Source organism: Herpailurus yagouaroundi, unplaced genomic scaffold (assembly GCF_014898765.1).
Source record: "Herpailurus yagouaroundi ecotype Mexico unplaced genomic scaffold, PumYag 140, whole genome shotgun sequence".
NCBI classification, from domain to species: Eukaryota; Metazoa; Chordata; class Mammalia; order Carnivora; family Felidae; genus Herpailurus; species Herpailurus yagouaroundi.
The window spans coordinates 3,004,977-3,020,327 of NW_024412395.1; the positions used below are offsets into that span (position 1 = coordinate 3,004,977).

Sequence of the window (15,351 nt, forward strand, 5' to 3'; positions counted from 1 at the left end):
AATCTGAAGCAGGCTCCAGGCTGAGCTCTCAGCACAGAGCCCAATGTGGGGCTCAAACCCATGAACTGTGTGAGATCATGACCTGAGCCGAAGTCAGATGCTTAACTGACTGAGCCACCCAGGTGCCCCTCTTTTCTTTTTTTAAAAATAATTTCCCCGTAGGCTCTGTGCCGACAGCTTAGAGCCTGGAGCCTTCTTCGGATTCTGTGTCTCCTCTCTCTGCTCCTCCCCTGCTCGTGCTCGGTCTCTGTCTCAGAAATAAATAAACATTAAAAAAATTTTTTTTAAGACATAAATAAATAAAATAATTTTCCTCTATCCTTCTGAGGTGTTTTTGGTGTCGTTGTTGTTGTTTTATGTTTTACTTGTTTTTTGAGAGAGAGTGTGAGCGAGGGAGGGGCAGAAAGAGAGGGGGCCAGGGGATCCGAAGCAGGCTCTGCGGTGAAAGCAGTGAGCCCAATGCAGGTCTCTTGAGATCATGACCTGAACCAAAGTTGGATGCTCAACCAATTGAGCCACCCAGGCACCCCAACTGATTTCTTATTCCGATAGAAAAATGGTGTGGTATGTTGTGATCAGTTGTTAATGAAATATTTCTCACCTACTAAACAGGTGAACTTTTTTCAGAAACTAAATGGCTTACAACCCAAGTATTTTGTATTTGATGGACATTTAAGGACATTATGCTATGTGAAACGTCAGAGGAAGACAAATATCCTATAATCTCACTTATATGTGGAATCTAAAAAACGCAAACTCAAAGAAACAGAACAGATTGGTTTGTCAAAAGTTGGTGTGTGTGTGTGTGTGTGTGTGTGTGTGTGAAATGAGTGAAGGTGGTCAAAAGGTACAGATTTCCAGTTATAAGATAAATAAGTCCTGGGGACATAATACCCAGCATGGTGACTATAGTTAATAATACTGTATTGTATGTTTGAAAGTTGCTAAGAGTGGATCTTAAAAGTTGTCACCACTGGAAAAAAAATTGTAACTATGTGAGGTCATGGATGTTAAGTAAATTTATTGTGGTGATCATCTTTATATATATAATGATTAATACAATGTTATATGTCAGTTACCTCAATAAGGCTAGAATATATATATGTGTGTTTGTATATACATATACACAAAACATATTTTTTATAAATATATGTATACACACACACCTTTAAAAAATTTTTTTATTTTGGGACACCTGGCTGGCTCAGTGGGAATAGCATGTGACTCTTGATCTCCAGGTTGTGAGTTGGAGCTCCACGTTGGGCGTGGAGCCTACTTTAAAAAAATGTTTTTTGTTTTTTTTTTATTTGACTTAAAGTTAAAACTAGATACTTGAGTAAACACACAAAAGAGTACATTTGTACTTCCAAAAGGGATGTTTGAGAACTGAACTTGCCTTCTTATCCAGGTCAGTTTACTTCAGAGTAGACAGGAAGTGCCAACTGTTCAGCCCCCCTTCTCCTTATGGATGTGGGAGCTCTGGATCTCATGCCTGCTGACCCCTGCTAAGCCTGCACTCACTTGGATAGACAGGAGCAAAGGTCTCAGCTACCTGCCGTGATACCAAACTGGCTTGGGCTCTCTGAACAGCACAAATTGACAAGAGTTCAAAGGAGAGTTCCAGACAAGCCTTTACTGGGGCTTGTGCTCCAGCACAGGAGAGACAACACAAAGGAGAGTCTTCAGGCTGGCTCCCAGAGGAGAAGTCTCCCAGAGAGCCTGATAGAGACTTAGGTGGGAAAAGGGTAATGTCTAAACATGTAGGAGCAAGGATTGTTTGTTTTTTCCACTTAAAGGTCATGCTGCTTCTTGCCTCGCACGTCTAACTAGCCTGTGAAATCTCCACTCCTGGGCATGATTTTTAGTATTGTAATGGCGGACAAAGTCGGTGAAAGGTCAGCGTTGGCATCTATCTTAGTGCAGACTGGTTTGTTCCTGTTCTGCCAGCGAGCTTCCATTTTAGGTGACTGTCCCCTCCTGAGCTCTATTACTCAGGGGTTGGTTGGCTTAGCTCTTCTGCAGACCTAGCAGCAGAACACTGGATTCTGTGGTTAGGGGTGAGGGGGCCCGATTCCAGTTCCTGCCTTGCCTCATCAGGGCCCCTGAGAAAGCTTCAGCAGTTTCAGTGCCTCCTTTTATGGTGCCAGCCTGCTGTTGTCCCTCCTAGTCACCAACTTCCCGTGGACTGCAAACTCACAGCTGGGCGAACCGCAGCTCTGCATCTGGTATCACAGCTTTCGACATCTCTGTTTGCATTTCAGGATCAGATGAAGAGGCTGCCAGTTGTATATGCCTCTTTAAAGTGGAAAAACAAAACCGTTAGCTGTATGTCCTGTTCTTGGTGGATAAAAATGGGCTGGTTTAAATCATAATAGCTTGTTTCTCTATGTAAGATTGCACAGAGGTAGCTTTGGGATTCTAACTAGGATCTGATCAGAACTCACCTTTTCAGAAACTTGGCTTCTGCCAGTTTCTAATTTTCAACGAGCAGGGGTGGTTTTCAAAATGTTTTAACAACTTAGGGGCCATTGACCTTAGTGCTGTCAGACATTAAGCCTCTAATGCCAGATCAGGGTAAGGTCCTGGGGAGATGGGGAGTGGTCAGAGGTTACTTATGAAAGTATTTTGATATTTTAGTAATTGGTATAGCCCTGGGGTACTACTCAGCTGAATCTCCTCTTTCTGTCTCTCTCATACACGTACACACACAGGTCTTGTAACTCCCAGATTTATTTGCATTCAAAATAGAGAAAGGATCTGGGAATGCAAGCTGGTGCAGCCACTCTGGGAAACAGTATGGAGGTTCCTCAAAAAACTAAAAATAGAGCGGTGCCTGGGTGGCTCAGTCGGTTAAGCGTCCGACTTCGGCTCAGGTCATGATCTCACAATCTGTTGAGTTCCAGCCCCGCGTCTGGCTCTGTACTGACAGCTCGGAGCCTGGAGCCTGTTTCAGATTCTGTGTCTCCCTCTCTCTCTCTGCCCCTCCCCTACTCATGCTCTGTCTCTCTGCGTCTCAAAAATAAATAAAAACATTAAAAAAAAAAAAAAGTAAAAATAGACTACCCTATGACCCAGCAATTGCACTACTAGGCACTTATCCATGGGATACACGTGTGCTGTTTCGAAGGGACACATGCACCCCCATGTTTATAGCAGCACTATCAACAGTAGCCAAAGTATGGAAAGAGCCCAAATGTCCATCGATGGATGACATATATATATATATATATATATATATATATATATATGTGTATATATATATATACACATATATGTGTGTATATATATGTATATATATACAATGGAGTATTACTCTGCAATCAAAGAGAATGAAATCTTGCCATTTGCAACTACGTGGATGGAACTGGAGGGTATTATGCGAAGTGAAATCAGAGAAAGACAAAAATCCTATGACTTCACTCATATGAGGACTTTGATGAACATAAGGGAAGCGAAACAAAAATAATATAAAAACAGGGAGGAGGACAAAACAGAAGACACTCATAAATATGGAGAACAAACTGAGGGTTACAGGAAGGGTTGTGGGAGGAGGGATGGGATAAATGGGGAAGGGGCACTAAGGAATCTACTCCCGAAATCATTGTTGCACTATATGCTAACTAATTTGGATGTAAATTAAAAAAAATTAAAAATAAAGAAAAAATAGAGAAGGATCAAGGGCAGCCTGCCTGTGAGCCCAGGTGTTTGTGGCTAGGCACTGTTAAGTGTTTTCTATATCTTACTGAAACTTCACACAACACTTGGGGAATTTTTAAAACACTCTAACGCACTTAATGCTTTTATGCTCTCTAATGCTTTTACAATCTTTACATCGGGTCTTTCATTTAACACGTTTTATTATGTGCCCACCATATCAGGCTGGGATTAAAGAAGGAGACCAAGATAGGAAGGTTCCAGCTCTGCTGGAGCCTTCATGCTAGTGGGGAGAGACAGACAAGAAAAAAAACCCCAACTATGTAGATTAGCCTGGGAACAAATGCTACATTAGATATAGTGCTTGGGGGTGGCCTTTTTGAGAAGATGCTATTTGATCTGCCAAAGATAGAAAAATCGGTGAGAGGGGGGCGGCAGGGAGAGTTCCAGATCAGGAGAGAGAATGCTAAGAGTGAAGGCATGAATGGGGGTAGGGGTACCGATGCAGAGAAAACAAGCTGAAATGGCTGGCGCTTTGTAAGTCAGGGAGAAACTCAAGAGTTGAGTTTGAGTCCCCACACTGGGGTGGGGGTGGTGGTGGTGGTGGAGATTACTTAAGTAAATAAACAAAAAATATAAGAATACATAATATATAAAAATATAATATATATAAAAATATATGTGTAAATATACATAATATAATATATATATTATATACATATATATATAATATATATATATAAAGTTACCTAAGTGCTATCAATAGAGCACTCATTACATGATTGTTCAGAGGTGCCTGGCTGGCTCATTTGGAAGAACATGTGACTCTTGGTCTTGGGGTTGTGAGTTTGAGCCCCACATTGGGTATAGATATTACTTAAATAAATATTGTTCAACCATATGACAGAAAACCATGAAGCTGTTAAAAGTTGAAGGACATATCTGTGTGTGAACTGAGAAATTAAAGGAGTCAAGATATATTGTCACAACAGAAGCAAGGTAAGTTTGTATAGTATCCTATTTATGTAGAAAAAAAAATCTTGTGTACAGTATTTTCACATATGTGTCTTTGGAAAGGTACTCTCTTTGGTAAGCGTGGCGTTAGGTGAGAGAGTGTGTGAGGGTGAGAGAGTGATCCTCTTTTCACTGTTTTCCCTTTTTGTACCTTTAAGCTTGTGCCATTTGCATGTATTAATCCCCCCAAATCAACGAGGCAATTCTTCAACCTTTTATTTAAAAAAAATTTCAAATACACACAAAAACAGAATAGCGTATAATGAACTCTCGCCTATCACCTAGCCAACTTGTGTCATCTAACTCCCTCTTTCCTCCCTTTCCCCCTTAAGGATATTCAGCTATTAAAAAAAAAAAAAAAAAAAAAAAAAAAGAACATTCCTCCGATCGTTGCAAACCCTTAATTTCCCAAATTCTGAAAAACTGAAAATTCAGGTTGATTTTGAGAAATTTTTGCCAATGTGTTTATTCCTTTTATGGCGGAGTGCCTTTTTGGATGTCCTTACTTAACCATACCTGCTGATGTCCTTGACTGGAATATTTTAAACTTTTTTTTTAAGTTTCTTTCTTTGAGAGAGAGAGTGAGTGTGTGTGCATGCGTGCACATGAGTGTGAACAGGGAAGGGGCAGAGAGAGAGAGAGAGAGAAAGGTCAGCACAGAGCCAGATGTGGGGCTCAATCCCACTAACCACGAGATCATGACCTGAGCTGAAATCAAGTATCAGACACTTAACTGACTGAGCCACCCAGATACCCCTATTACATCATTTTATATATCATTTAACACACAAATAATTCAGAATGTAACTAATATGAAAAGATTTTTAAGATTTAAATATCATTGTTACATGTAAAAAATTGAATAGTTCTTTAATGCCATCTAGTATCTACCCAATCCATGTCCAAATATATCCAGTTTTTCAAAAATTTTTTTACTTTTTCTTTTTTTTTTTTTTAAAGTCCATTTGTTCAGTTCAGGATACAAATAAGGGCCACACATTGCATTTAGCTAGCATGTCTTTTGTTAAAAAGAAAAATCACAGGTCCAAAACGGAGTCACTTATTCATGATAGGCCACGTTGCCAAACTGAGGTTTAATACTTAATGTAATTGCTGTTTCAACTTCCTCCAGAAATGCAATCTTACCTGGTCAGTCAGGGATTTTCTGGCCAGCACCAGTGAGGTAATCTGTCGTATGGGCCAAGGTTAAGCCAACCCAAAATGTGCTACTTTGGCATACTGATTATTTTATTTTATTTTTACATTTATTTATTTATTTTGAGAGAGAGGGAGAGGGAGAAAGTGCTTTCAAGAGAGAGCAGGGGAGGGGCAGAGAGAGAGAATCCCAAGCAGGCCCCAAGCTGGCAGTGTAGGAGCCCAACGTGGGGCTCAAACTCACAAATTTTGAGTTCATAACCTGAGCTGAGATTAAGAGTTGGAAGCCTACTGACTGAGACACCCAGGTGCTCCATGGCATACTGATTATTTTAAGTAAAAGTTACTTAAGAAACAGCCAATGCTGAAAAAGATGTCTGATGCCCCTTTGTCTCCAGAAAACAGGATAGAAATTTCCCTCGTGAATTGCATCCTTTCTACACTAGGAGGTAATGATATGTACTTATTACCAGAGATAGGGAATTTAGACCTGAGAAGGGTATATAAATAATGATGCTACTTTATACTAATTTACTGCCCCAACACAAATTCAGTTTAAAATTCCTTATTAATACCATGTGATTTCATTCTTATGTGGAATTTAAAAAACAGATGAACATATGGGAAGGGGGAAAGAAAGGAGAGGGAAACAAACCACAAAAGAATATTTAAAAAATTTTTTTAAATTTATTTTTGAGAGAGAGAAAGTGGAGGAAGGGCAGAGGGAGAGGGAGACACAGAATCCAAAGCAGGCTCCAGGCTCTGAGCTGTCAGCACAGAGCCCAACCTGGGGCTTGAACTTATAAACCTTGAGATCATGACCTGAGCCAAAGTCTGCACTTAACCAGCTGAGCCACCCAGGCACCTCCACAAAAGAATCTTAACGACAGAGAACAAACTGAGGGTGAATGGAGGGAGGGGGATGGGGGATGGGCTAAATGGGTGATGGGTACTAAGAAGGGCACTTGTAATGAGCACTGGGTGTTGTATGTATGTAAGTGATGAATCACTGAATTCTATGCCTTGAAACCAGTATTACACTGTAAGTTAACTAGCTAAAATTTAAATAAAAATAAAATTCCTTACTAATTGAAGCTCATGAACATGAATTTTCTTTGTCCTGTCAATTCCTCAAAGATTTATTGTCTCTGTGTAAAAACTACAAAAACTGCCTGCCCTACTAATTTGTTTGGTCTGAATTTTGTGATTGGGCCTTCTTGCACATGTAATTAAATCGGCTTTTTCCTCTTAATCTGTTTCATGTCAATTTTATTCTTAGACTAGCTAGAAGAATCTTGAAGGGTATAGAAAATTTTTCCTTCCCAACACTGTGACAGGGGCCCTCTCCATCCCCCAAAGGAAGTTGAGATATTTCACCTGATAAGATTTCTCACTCCACCAAGGGAAGGTGATCTTATCTGAAACAATCCTTTCTTTTCTTTTGCTAACTATCCTACCCCATTTCTGTCTATAAAACCCTTCCTTTTGTATAGCTCCTTGAAGTTCTTTTGTATTTGCTGGATGGGATGCTGCAGGATTCATAAGCAGCTTAACAAAGCCAATTAGATCTTCAATTTTGCTCAGCTGAATTTTTTTCTTAAGTCTCTAATGGATAAATCAATCTGTAACAGTTCCATGCCTCTATTTTTTTTAAAGTAAGTTTTATGACCCATGTGGGGCTTGAATTCACCATCCCAAGACCAAGACTCCTGTTTTATGGACTGAGCCAGCCATGCACCTTGATGCCTCTATTCTTTAGTAACTTTTCTTGGAGATAGATCACTTGTATAGAATTCTATAGAATATGACTGTTTGTATACTTGTGGTGTTATCTCCTAGTCAATTTAAAAAACATGGGGCACCTGGCTGGCTCAGTTGGTTGAGCATCATTGAGCTTTCAGCTCAGGTCATAATCTCATGGTTGTGAGTTCAAGCCCTGCATTGGGCTTTGCACTGACGGTGTGGAGCCTGCTTGGGATTCTCTGTGTCTCTCTGCCGTGACTCTGCTTGCACTCTCTCTCTCAAAATAAATAAATAAATAAACTTAAAAACAATAACAACAAATTTCCTGGGGCGCCTAGCTGGCTCAGTTGGTAGAATGTGCGACTCTTGATCTCAGGGTTGTAAGTTTGGGCCACATGTTGGATGTAGAAATTGCTTAAAAATAAAGTATTAAAACAAAACCATTTTCCTGGCATGACTCACAAGATTAGAGGTATGAATAGCTTTTACTTATAATTAGATTGATCCTCTAATGCAGCGCATCTTAAGACTCTTCAAGGATCAGGATACTTTAATATGCTTGAATGCCTTCCCTACCACTTGGAGCTGTAATATCTAGGAACGGACCACTTGCTTGTCATTTTTCTTTTCTACCTTTAGAATTCTACTTAAGGGTGGATGCCTTAAGGTCACTCTCCTGACTCCATTATCCAACTTCAGCTTCTGAGAATCCTGCATTCCATCCTGACTGGACTGTCCTTCAGTGTTCCTGCTATCCTATCCTACACTAACGACATGGAACTGGAATTGTCTGTCTCTTGTACTGCAAGGAACTCTTTGAGATCTGGTTCATTCTGTGCTTGGAAGTTAGAGGAAATGCAGGGCAGTACTGTTTATGGCTTAAATAGTGGTTTATTGACTGAATTATGAGTTCCTTCACACCAGCCATCATCCCTGCTCCTCTCATTTCCACCTCTACCATATCCTCTAAGGGGATATACACCCTCATATATCCTAGTGTTAAAAAACAAGACCACCATAAAACGGAGTCACTTAAATTTAGCCCCACATCACCAAAACAAGATGTAAGTATAGTTTTGGTTCACCCCCAGAAGTGGGATTTTCAGTCATTCAGGAATCATCTATCAGCACTAGTTAGGTAATTTGCCTGATAGACCTTTGCCATCCTCTAAAGCAAAGTGACTTTGCCATAACTAACCCACTTTTTTGTCTAGTTTCCTTGTTCCCAATCCCATCTTTCTATAAAAGTCTTTCATTTTGAAACCTTGTTATTTATTTATTAAAAATTTTAAATGTTTATTTATTTTTGAGAGAGAGAGCGAGCAAAGGAGGGGCAGAGAGAGAGGCAGACACAGAATCTGAAGCAGGCTCCAGGCTCTGAGCTGTCAGCACAGAGCCTGATATGAGGCTCAAACTCACAAACTGCGAGATCATGACCTGAGCTGAAGCTGGATGCCTAACTGACTGAGCCACCCAGGTGCCCCATATTTATTTATTTTTATTTATTTACTTACTTTGAAGGAGGGAGGGAGGGGGAGAGAGAAAGAGGGAGAGAGAGAGAATCCCAAGCCAGAGATCCACATTGTCAGCATGGAGCCTGATGTGGAGCCTGAACTAATGAACCATGAAATCATGACCTGAGCCAAAATCAAGAGTTGGATGCTTAACTGAGCCACCCAGATGCCCCTTTATTTTTTTAAGTAATGTCTCTGTCCAGTATGGGGCTCTAACCCACGACCCTGAGATTGAATTGTATGCTTTAACAACTGAGCCAGCCAGTTGCCCAATATTTAAAAAATTTTTTATTCACATTGTCGTATTATTTCCCAAAAGTTAGAAGACCATTTGTTTGGAATTTGTACTGTGAACCTCATATAAATGGAATCATCCCTGTCCTCTTTTGCCCCTGATTTAACGGCATCTGTGACATTCATCCAAGTTGTGTTTATCAGTACTTATTTCATGTAGTTCACTCTATAACCACACTACGGTTCATTTACATGCAGCAGCACTGATGGACATTGGATGGATCGATTATTCTGGTCAAAGCTGCTATGCACACTTCCGTACAAGCCTCTATTAGATGTATGCCCTCTTTCCAATTGCTGGGTCGCACGCTGAGTATAAACTTAGCTCCAACAGACACTGTTAAATGTTTTTCAAAGTGGTCGTACCACATGGTTCAGCTTTTATAACTTGGTCTGACTCTCAGGAAGGGAGTCACACTAAGAGGCCCGACTTGCACTGGGGTGATATAAACTCCAGCTGCACGCTTGACTAAGCTAAGTGCTTTCATTTAAATGCTCAAAATACTAGCAGGCAGGAACTTCAATTTCACGGGTAAATAGACTTAGCATGGCCAAGTGCCTTGCCCACAGTTTCACTCTAGGCCCCACACTGGAACTGCCACTCCGCTCCCGAACAAATTTCTTATTCAAACCCTGAAAAACTGGGTGTTCTTGAGGGCATTAAGTTTAGCTCACAGCGCGAAGAAAGTCAGCACCGCTTAACACCTTCGCCGCGCCTCCGTTGGCAGCGCTGACTTCCGCTCAGCGGGAACAAAGGAAGCCCTCAGGCAAGCCGCAAGGGGATTCGGCCAGGTCCCACCCCTCACCTACGCACCTGCGCAGATGGAGGCCGACCGAGCTAGGCGCCCCAGGCGTGAGTGACGTAGTAACGTCCGACGGTGCGTGGTGACGCCAGGGCGTGCGCTCGGTGGCTCGTAGGGGAAGATGGCGGCTGCTCTTTTGGAGGAGAGGGATTGAGAGGGGAGGAGGGAAGAGGCTAGATGCGAGAGACTTTCCCGGCGGTGGAGACGAACTCTTCGCTCGCCATTCATTAGGAGCTTTGCTCAGCGTCGGAGGGTGAGTGCGGCGGCGGCACGGGACTGCTCGCTTGCTGCAGACGATGGCACTTTCCGCCATTTTCAAGCTCGGCCGTTGCGTGCTTTGGGGGCCTAGAGGGGCGCCTGGGGACAGGTTGGGAGAACTGGGAGCATCGTCGTCGGGAGGGCCCTTTGAGGCTGGGTCGACTTTTAGGGGAGGGAGCTGGAGGCTTGAGGTAGACCAGAAAAGGAGGGCATGGTGGAAGTAAGGCCCCTGACTGGTGACGAGAAGACGTAGGTAGGGTAGGCCACGGATAAGACGTGAAGTTTGGAGAAGGGAAGCGCGTTAAACGTAGATTTGGGGCGGGAGTGGAAGGGGCTGAGCCGAGAGTTGAATGGAGTGCGGCTTTTGGTTCAAGGGTTGCGGGAAGTTAATGGGAAGCCTGTGAAACAGCAGCAGGTTTAGCCTCGATATTATCGTGTCTTGAAATTGGTGTTTGTAATAGGTCCACAGCTTGACGGTCAAAATCCCTTCTCCTTTGGAATAGTTACATTCCTATTTTGCTTGCTTTCGATCATGCTAGTTGCAAGTGTGCCTACAGTAACTCCCTCTTTATCTCCGGTTTTAAGTTGCTTCCTGACAACTACGTATTTAGGATTTTAGCTTTTTTTTTTTTTCTTTTAAAGAAATACTAATACTCTCTTGTAACCCTTGTGGTTAGTGACCCTTCCGTTGTAAGAGGAAGGTGGGTCGACAGGGAATTCCGTAATTGGATCTGTTTAAATCAGATCAGAAAAGTACTTGTTATTTGTAGAAAACTTGTCAAGAATGTTTTTAAGTAATTTCTGCACAGATGACATTATCTTAACTGTTTAGGAACTTTGGAAGACATTAGAGTATGAACAAAAAAAGCCGGTGTTAAAAGAAATACCTTTTGGGAGCGCTGAGTTGACTTTTAAGTATACTCTGGAGATAGAGTGTATGCAGTATTTTTGCCTGTGAACGTGATGCAATGGTAGATCTATTTAAAACAAAACTTTTAGAGACTGTTAGTTAAAAGGAAACATGTTAATTGTTCTCATGGTGGCTTTTTCTTTTCCTAATCTTAATTGCATTTGACACCCATCTTTAATCGCCATAAGATACTTTTGCAGTTTTTAATTGGTCTCCTTGCTTGGAAGATAAAATAACTGGAACGATTTTTTTTTTTTTTTTTTTTTGGCAGAGGCTTGCAGTTACTCTTTAGCCTGTTTCATTGAACTTTACGGAAAAGTTTTCTCTTTTTGTACTCGTGGTAAGAATATTGATAGAAAGTTGACCTTACATCACCATGATGTAGTTACAAATAAATTCTTATCTATGATGTTGATGGTTTAACTTACATACTTTGGTGAAAAGTACTAAAGGTCAGATTTTGCCATCACAAATTTTTCTTGATCTAAGGCTTTAATTATACTTTTGCTAGCCACTTAATGTATTTTTTCAGTTCTCTTTGCTAAGTAATAAGTCCATATTTCACATTGCTTTGGGAAAAACTTGTTATTTATTGCCAAATTCCAAACTCTTTCATATTTCAGAGTAGGAAAGTAAGGTTATAGCAAAGCTTTAAAACTACAACAAATCTGTTGCTTGTGTGTCGGTTAAGCATCTGATTCTTGATCTCAGGGTCGTGAGTTCAAACCCAGTGTTGGGCTTTTTATTAAAAAATAAAAATTAAAAAAAAAACCCCAAACTACAACAGATATATTGACAGAAATATTAGTGAAAGTCTCACTTATGAATATATATGTAATCCTTTTGAAGTTGCTTAGCAAAAAATTAGGGGTCTTAGTACTGTTTTTAGATAAAGTGGTATTATTTGTAGTCTGCAGATTAGAAATCTTTATTATCAAAGAATATTTAATTAAATACCATAAACTTACAACTTGCTTAAACACTGCAGATTTGTTCTTTTAAGATTCCAGAACATTCCAAGATTTTGTGTTGAAATTTTTGCTTGTAAGAGAGATTATATCTGTTTTTTTTCTTTTCTTCTTTCTTTTCTTTTCTTCTCTTTTTTTTTTTTTTTTTTTTTGGTCGAATGGTGAAAGTTTCTCTGTTGCTGTGTAATGTGTTGTGACAAGTAGGTCTCCTGACCATAGTTTTAATGCTTCAAGATATTTTATCTTTTGTCTTTGACAGTGACATAGTTTAAAAACTTTCCTCCTTGAACACACACTGTGGCTGGTAACATTTGTGTCCCCATTGCGAAAGATTTACATTAGTCCTAGACATGGAAGCTCTTAAGTATGTTGGAAAATATTCCCCAAATTACACTTCTCTATTTCTGGTCCTTGATTGTTTTATGTAGTATTTTCTCGTGAAAATTGACTGACTTCATAATGTTTGTATTGTACCGTATATTCATAATTTGAATGCTTATAAATTCTCAGAGCTGGGTAGTGTTGGAAAGGGCTTGACTTCTGGCATCAGAAAGACCTAGGTTTGAATGCCAGTCTTACCACTAACTAGCTTTTTTTAATTAATTAATTAATTATTTATTTATTAAAAAAAATTTTTTTTTTCAACGTTTATTTATTTTTGGGACAGAGAGAGACAGAGCATGAACGGGGGAGGGGCAGAGAGAGAGGGAGACACAGAATCGGAAACAGGCTCCAGGCTCTGAGCCATCAGCCCAGAGCCTGACGCGGGGCTCGAACTCACGGACCCGAGATCGTGACCTGGCTGAAGTCAAACGCTCAACCGACTGCGCCACCCAGGCGCCCCTAACTAGCTTTTTTTAAAATATTGGGTCAGGTAATGAAACTCTGAACATCAGTTTCCTTACATATGAAAGTGTTAATTATTATAATAGTTATCTCAAAGGTGAAAGAAAATGATAATGTAGTAAGCATTCAATAAATTTTGGCATTTTTCTTTCTGTTACTTGAATTTAGTTGGCTAAGTCATTTGTAGGGTGTTTTTATTTATTTATTTATTTTTTTTGAGGTATAATTGACATGTAACACGATATTAGTTTCAGGTGTACAACATAATGATTTAGTATTTATATCTATTGCAAAATGACCACCTCAATAAGTCTAGTTAACATCTGTCACCATAGAAAGTTACACATTTTTTTTTCTTGTGATAACTTTTAGGATCTACGTATATGCACTATAGTATTATTAAATATAGTCGCCATGTTGTACATTACATCCCCATGACTTATTTTATAACTGGAAGTTTGTACCTTTTCCCCTTCACCTATTTTGCCTCCCTTCCACTTTTCAGTTCTTAAAGATTAACTCAGATATCTTTATTAAAGACTTGACAGTCTCATTCTCTTGTAAACTATTCCTTTCCCTGTGTTATTAAAGCATTTGTTACATATCTCTGTTTAATGTATTTTGATTGTGTATCTTCTCCACTACTTTGTGAGATCTTTGAAGGCAGATCCTTCATTGCCTTACATTTTTGTATTCATAAAACCATGGCATTCTAAAAATTGTTTTATAGAAGTGAGTGAATTTTCCACAAAAACTATTCTCATGATTCTACTGGTATTCATTTCACACAGATCTGGTTTATTTCTACTCCTTGGCTTTAACTTTTTGCCGGTCTTCCTCCTCTAGACTATTCATAACCTATCCATTCCTCAAAATCCAGCTAAATCTCATCCCATTAATAAGGTCTTCAGAAACTTTTCATGTATTTATTTATTAAAAACATTTTAAATGTTTATTTGTTTTTGAGAGAGACAGAGACAGAACGTGAGTGGGGGAGGGGCACAGAGCTAGAGAGACACAGAATCCAAAGCAGGCTGCAGGCTCTGAGCTGTCAGCACAGAGCCTGACGTGGGGCTCGAACCCATGAACCGTGAAATCATGACCTGAACTCAAGTGTGACACTTAACCCCAATCAGCTACCCAGGCTCTCCTTTTTATTTATTTATAATTCCTCTCTCCAGTTAGCCTAGGGTCTGTGTGACTGCCTTCTGTTACTTTGTGTCCTTTAGTACCTGGCACTATGCCTTACCCATTTTGAGTAGGTCCTTGGGTGGGATGATAAATGTAAAATTGTGCTTGAGGCTGAGTTTGTTATAGGCTCCTGCTCTATTCACTGTCCCACTTAGGAAGATACTTTTAAGAGCCATTTCTCCTTTTTTGGACGTGGGATATTCTGGTAACTTTCTTATCTTTTTATGTTATGAGAAATTGCAAACATCCAGAAAAGTTGAAAGAATGAATATCTATTACCTTCCATTTAGATTTACCTGTTACTAACACTTAACCATTTTGCTTTAGCTATCTACGTCCCCTCTCAACAACCAATTGAAATTAAATTGCATATGCCATGCTATTTGTCCCCTAAACACCTCAAGATGCCTCTTTTTTTTTTTTAAAGTTTATTTATTTTGAGAGAGAGAGAGAGAGAGAGAGCATGCATGTGCATGGGGAGGGGGGGATTGCAGAGCAGAGAGAGGGAGGGGGAGAGGGAGAGGGAGAGAGAGAATCCCAAGCAGGCTCAGCACTGTCAGTGCAGAACCTTGACTTGGGACTTGAACTCATGAACCATGAGATCATTACCTGAGCTGAGATCAAGAGTTGGATGCTTCACTAACTGAGCCATCCAGATGCCCCAGCATGCATCTTTTAAAAATAGTGTCATTCTTCTACACTTTACGCATTTTTATTTCAAGCCTGACTCCATCTAAGGCAGTACTAAAAACACGATACCATTATTGTGCCTGAGGCAATTAGCATTAAGTCTTTGGCATTGATTATTTTTTTAATTTTTATTTTTTATAGATTTTTAAAAGTTTTAAAATTTATTTATTTGGAGGGAGAGAGAGAGAGAGAGGGAGGGAAAGAGAGAATGAGCAGGGGAGGGTCAGAGAGAGAGGAAGAGAGAGAATCCTAAGCAGGCTCTGCACTGACAGCACAGAGCCAGATTCAGGGCTAGAACTCAGGAACTGTGA

The 15,351-nt window shown here is 40.1% G+C and overlaps 1 protein-coding gene across 10 annotated transcripts in view; it reads left to right on the forward strand.

Annotated features, from left to right (window-relative positions):
- Positions 1-10,264: 10,264 nt before the first annotated feature.
- Positions 10,265-15,351, forward strand: part of WDR33 (WD repeat domain 33) — a 110,596-nt gene continuing 105,509 nt past the window's right edge. For 6 of the 10 annotated variants that reach the window (XM_040474719.1, XM_040474723.1, XM_040474725.1 and 3 more), the window contains exon 1: positions 10,265-10,430. The gene's annotated coding sequence lies outside the window, so the exon portion shown is untranslated. The remainder of the gene's footprint in view (positions 10,431-15,351) is intronic. The other 4 variants (XM_040474730.1, XM_040474729.1, XM_040474727.1 and 1 more) reach the window with 1 other exon arrangement.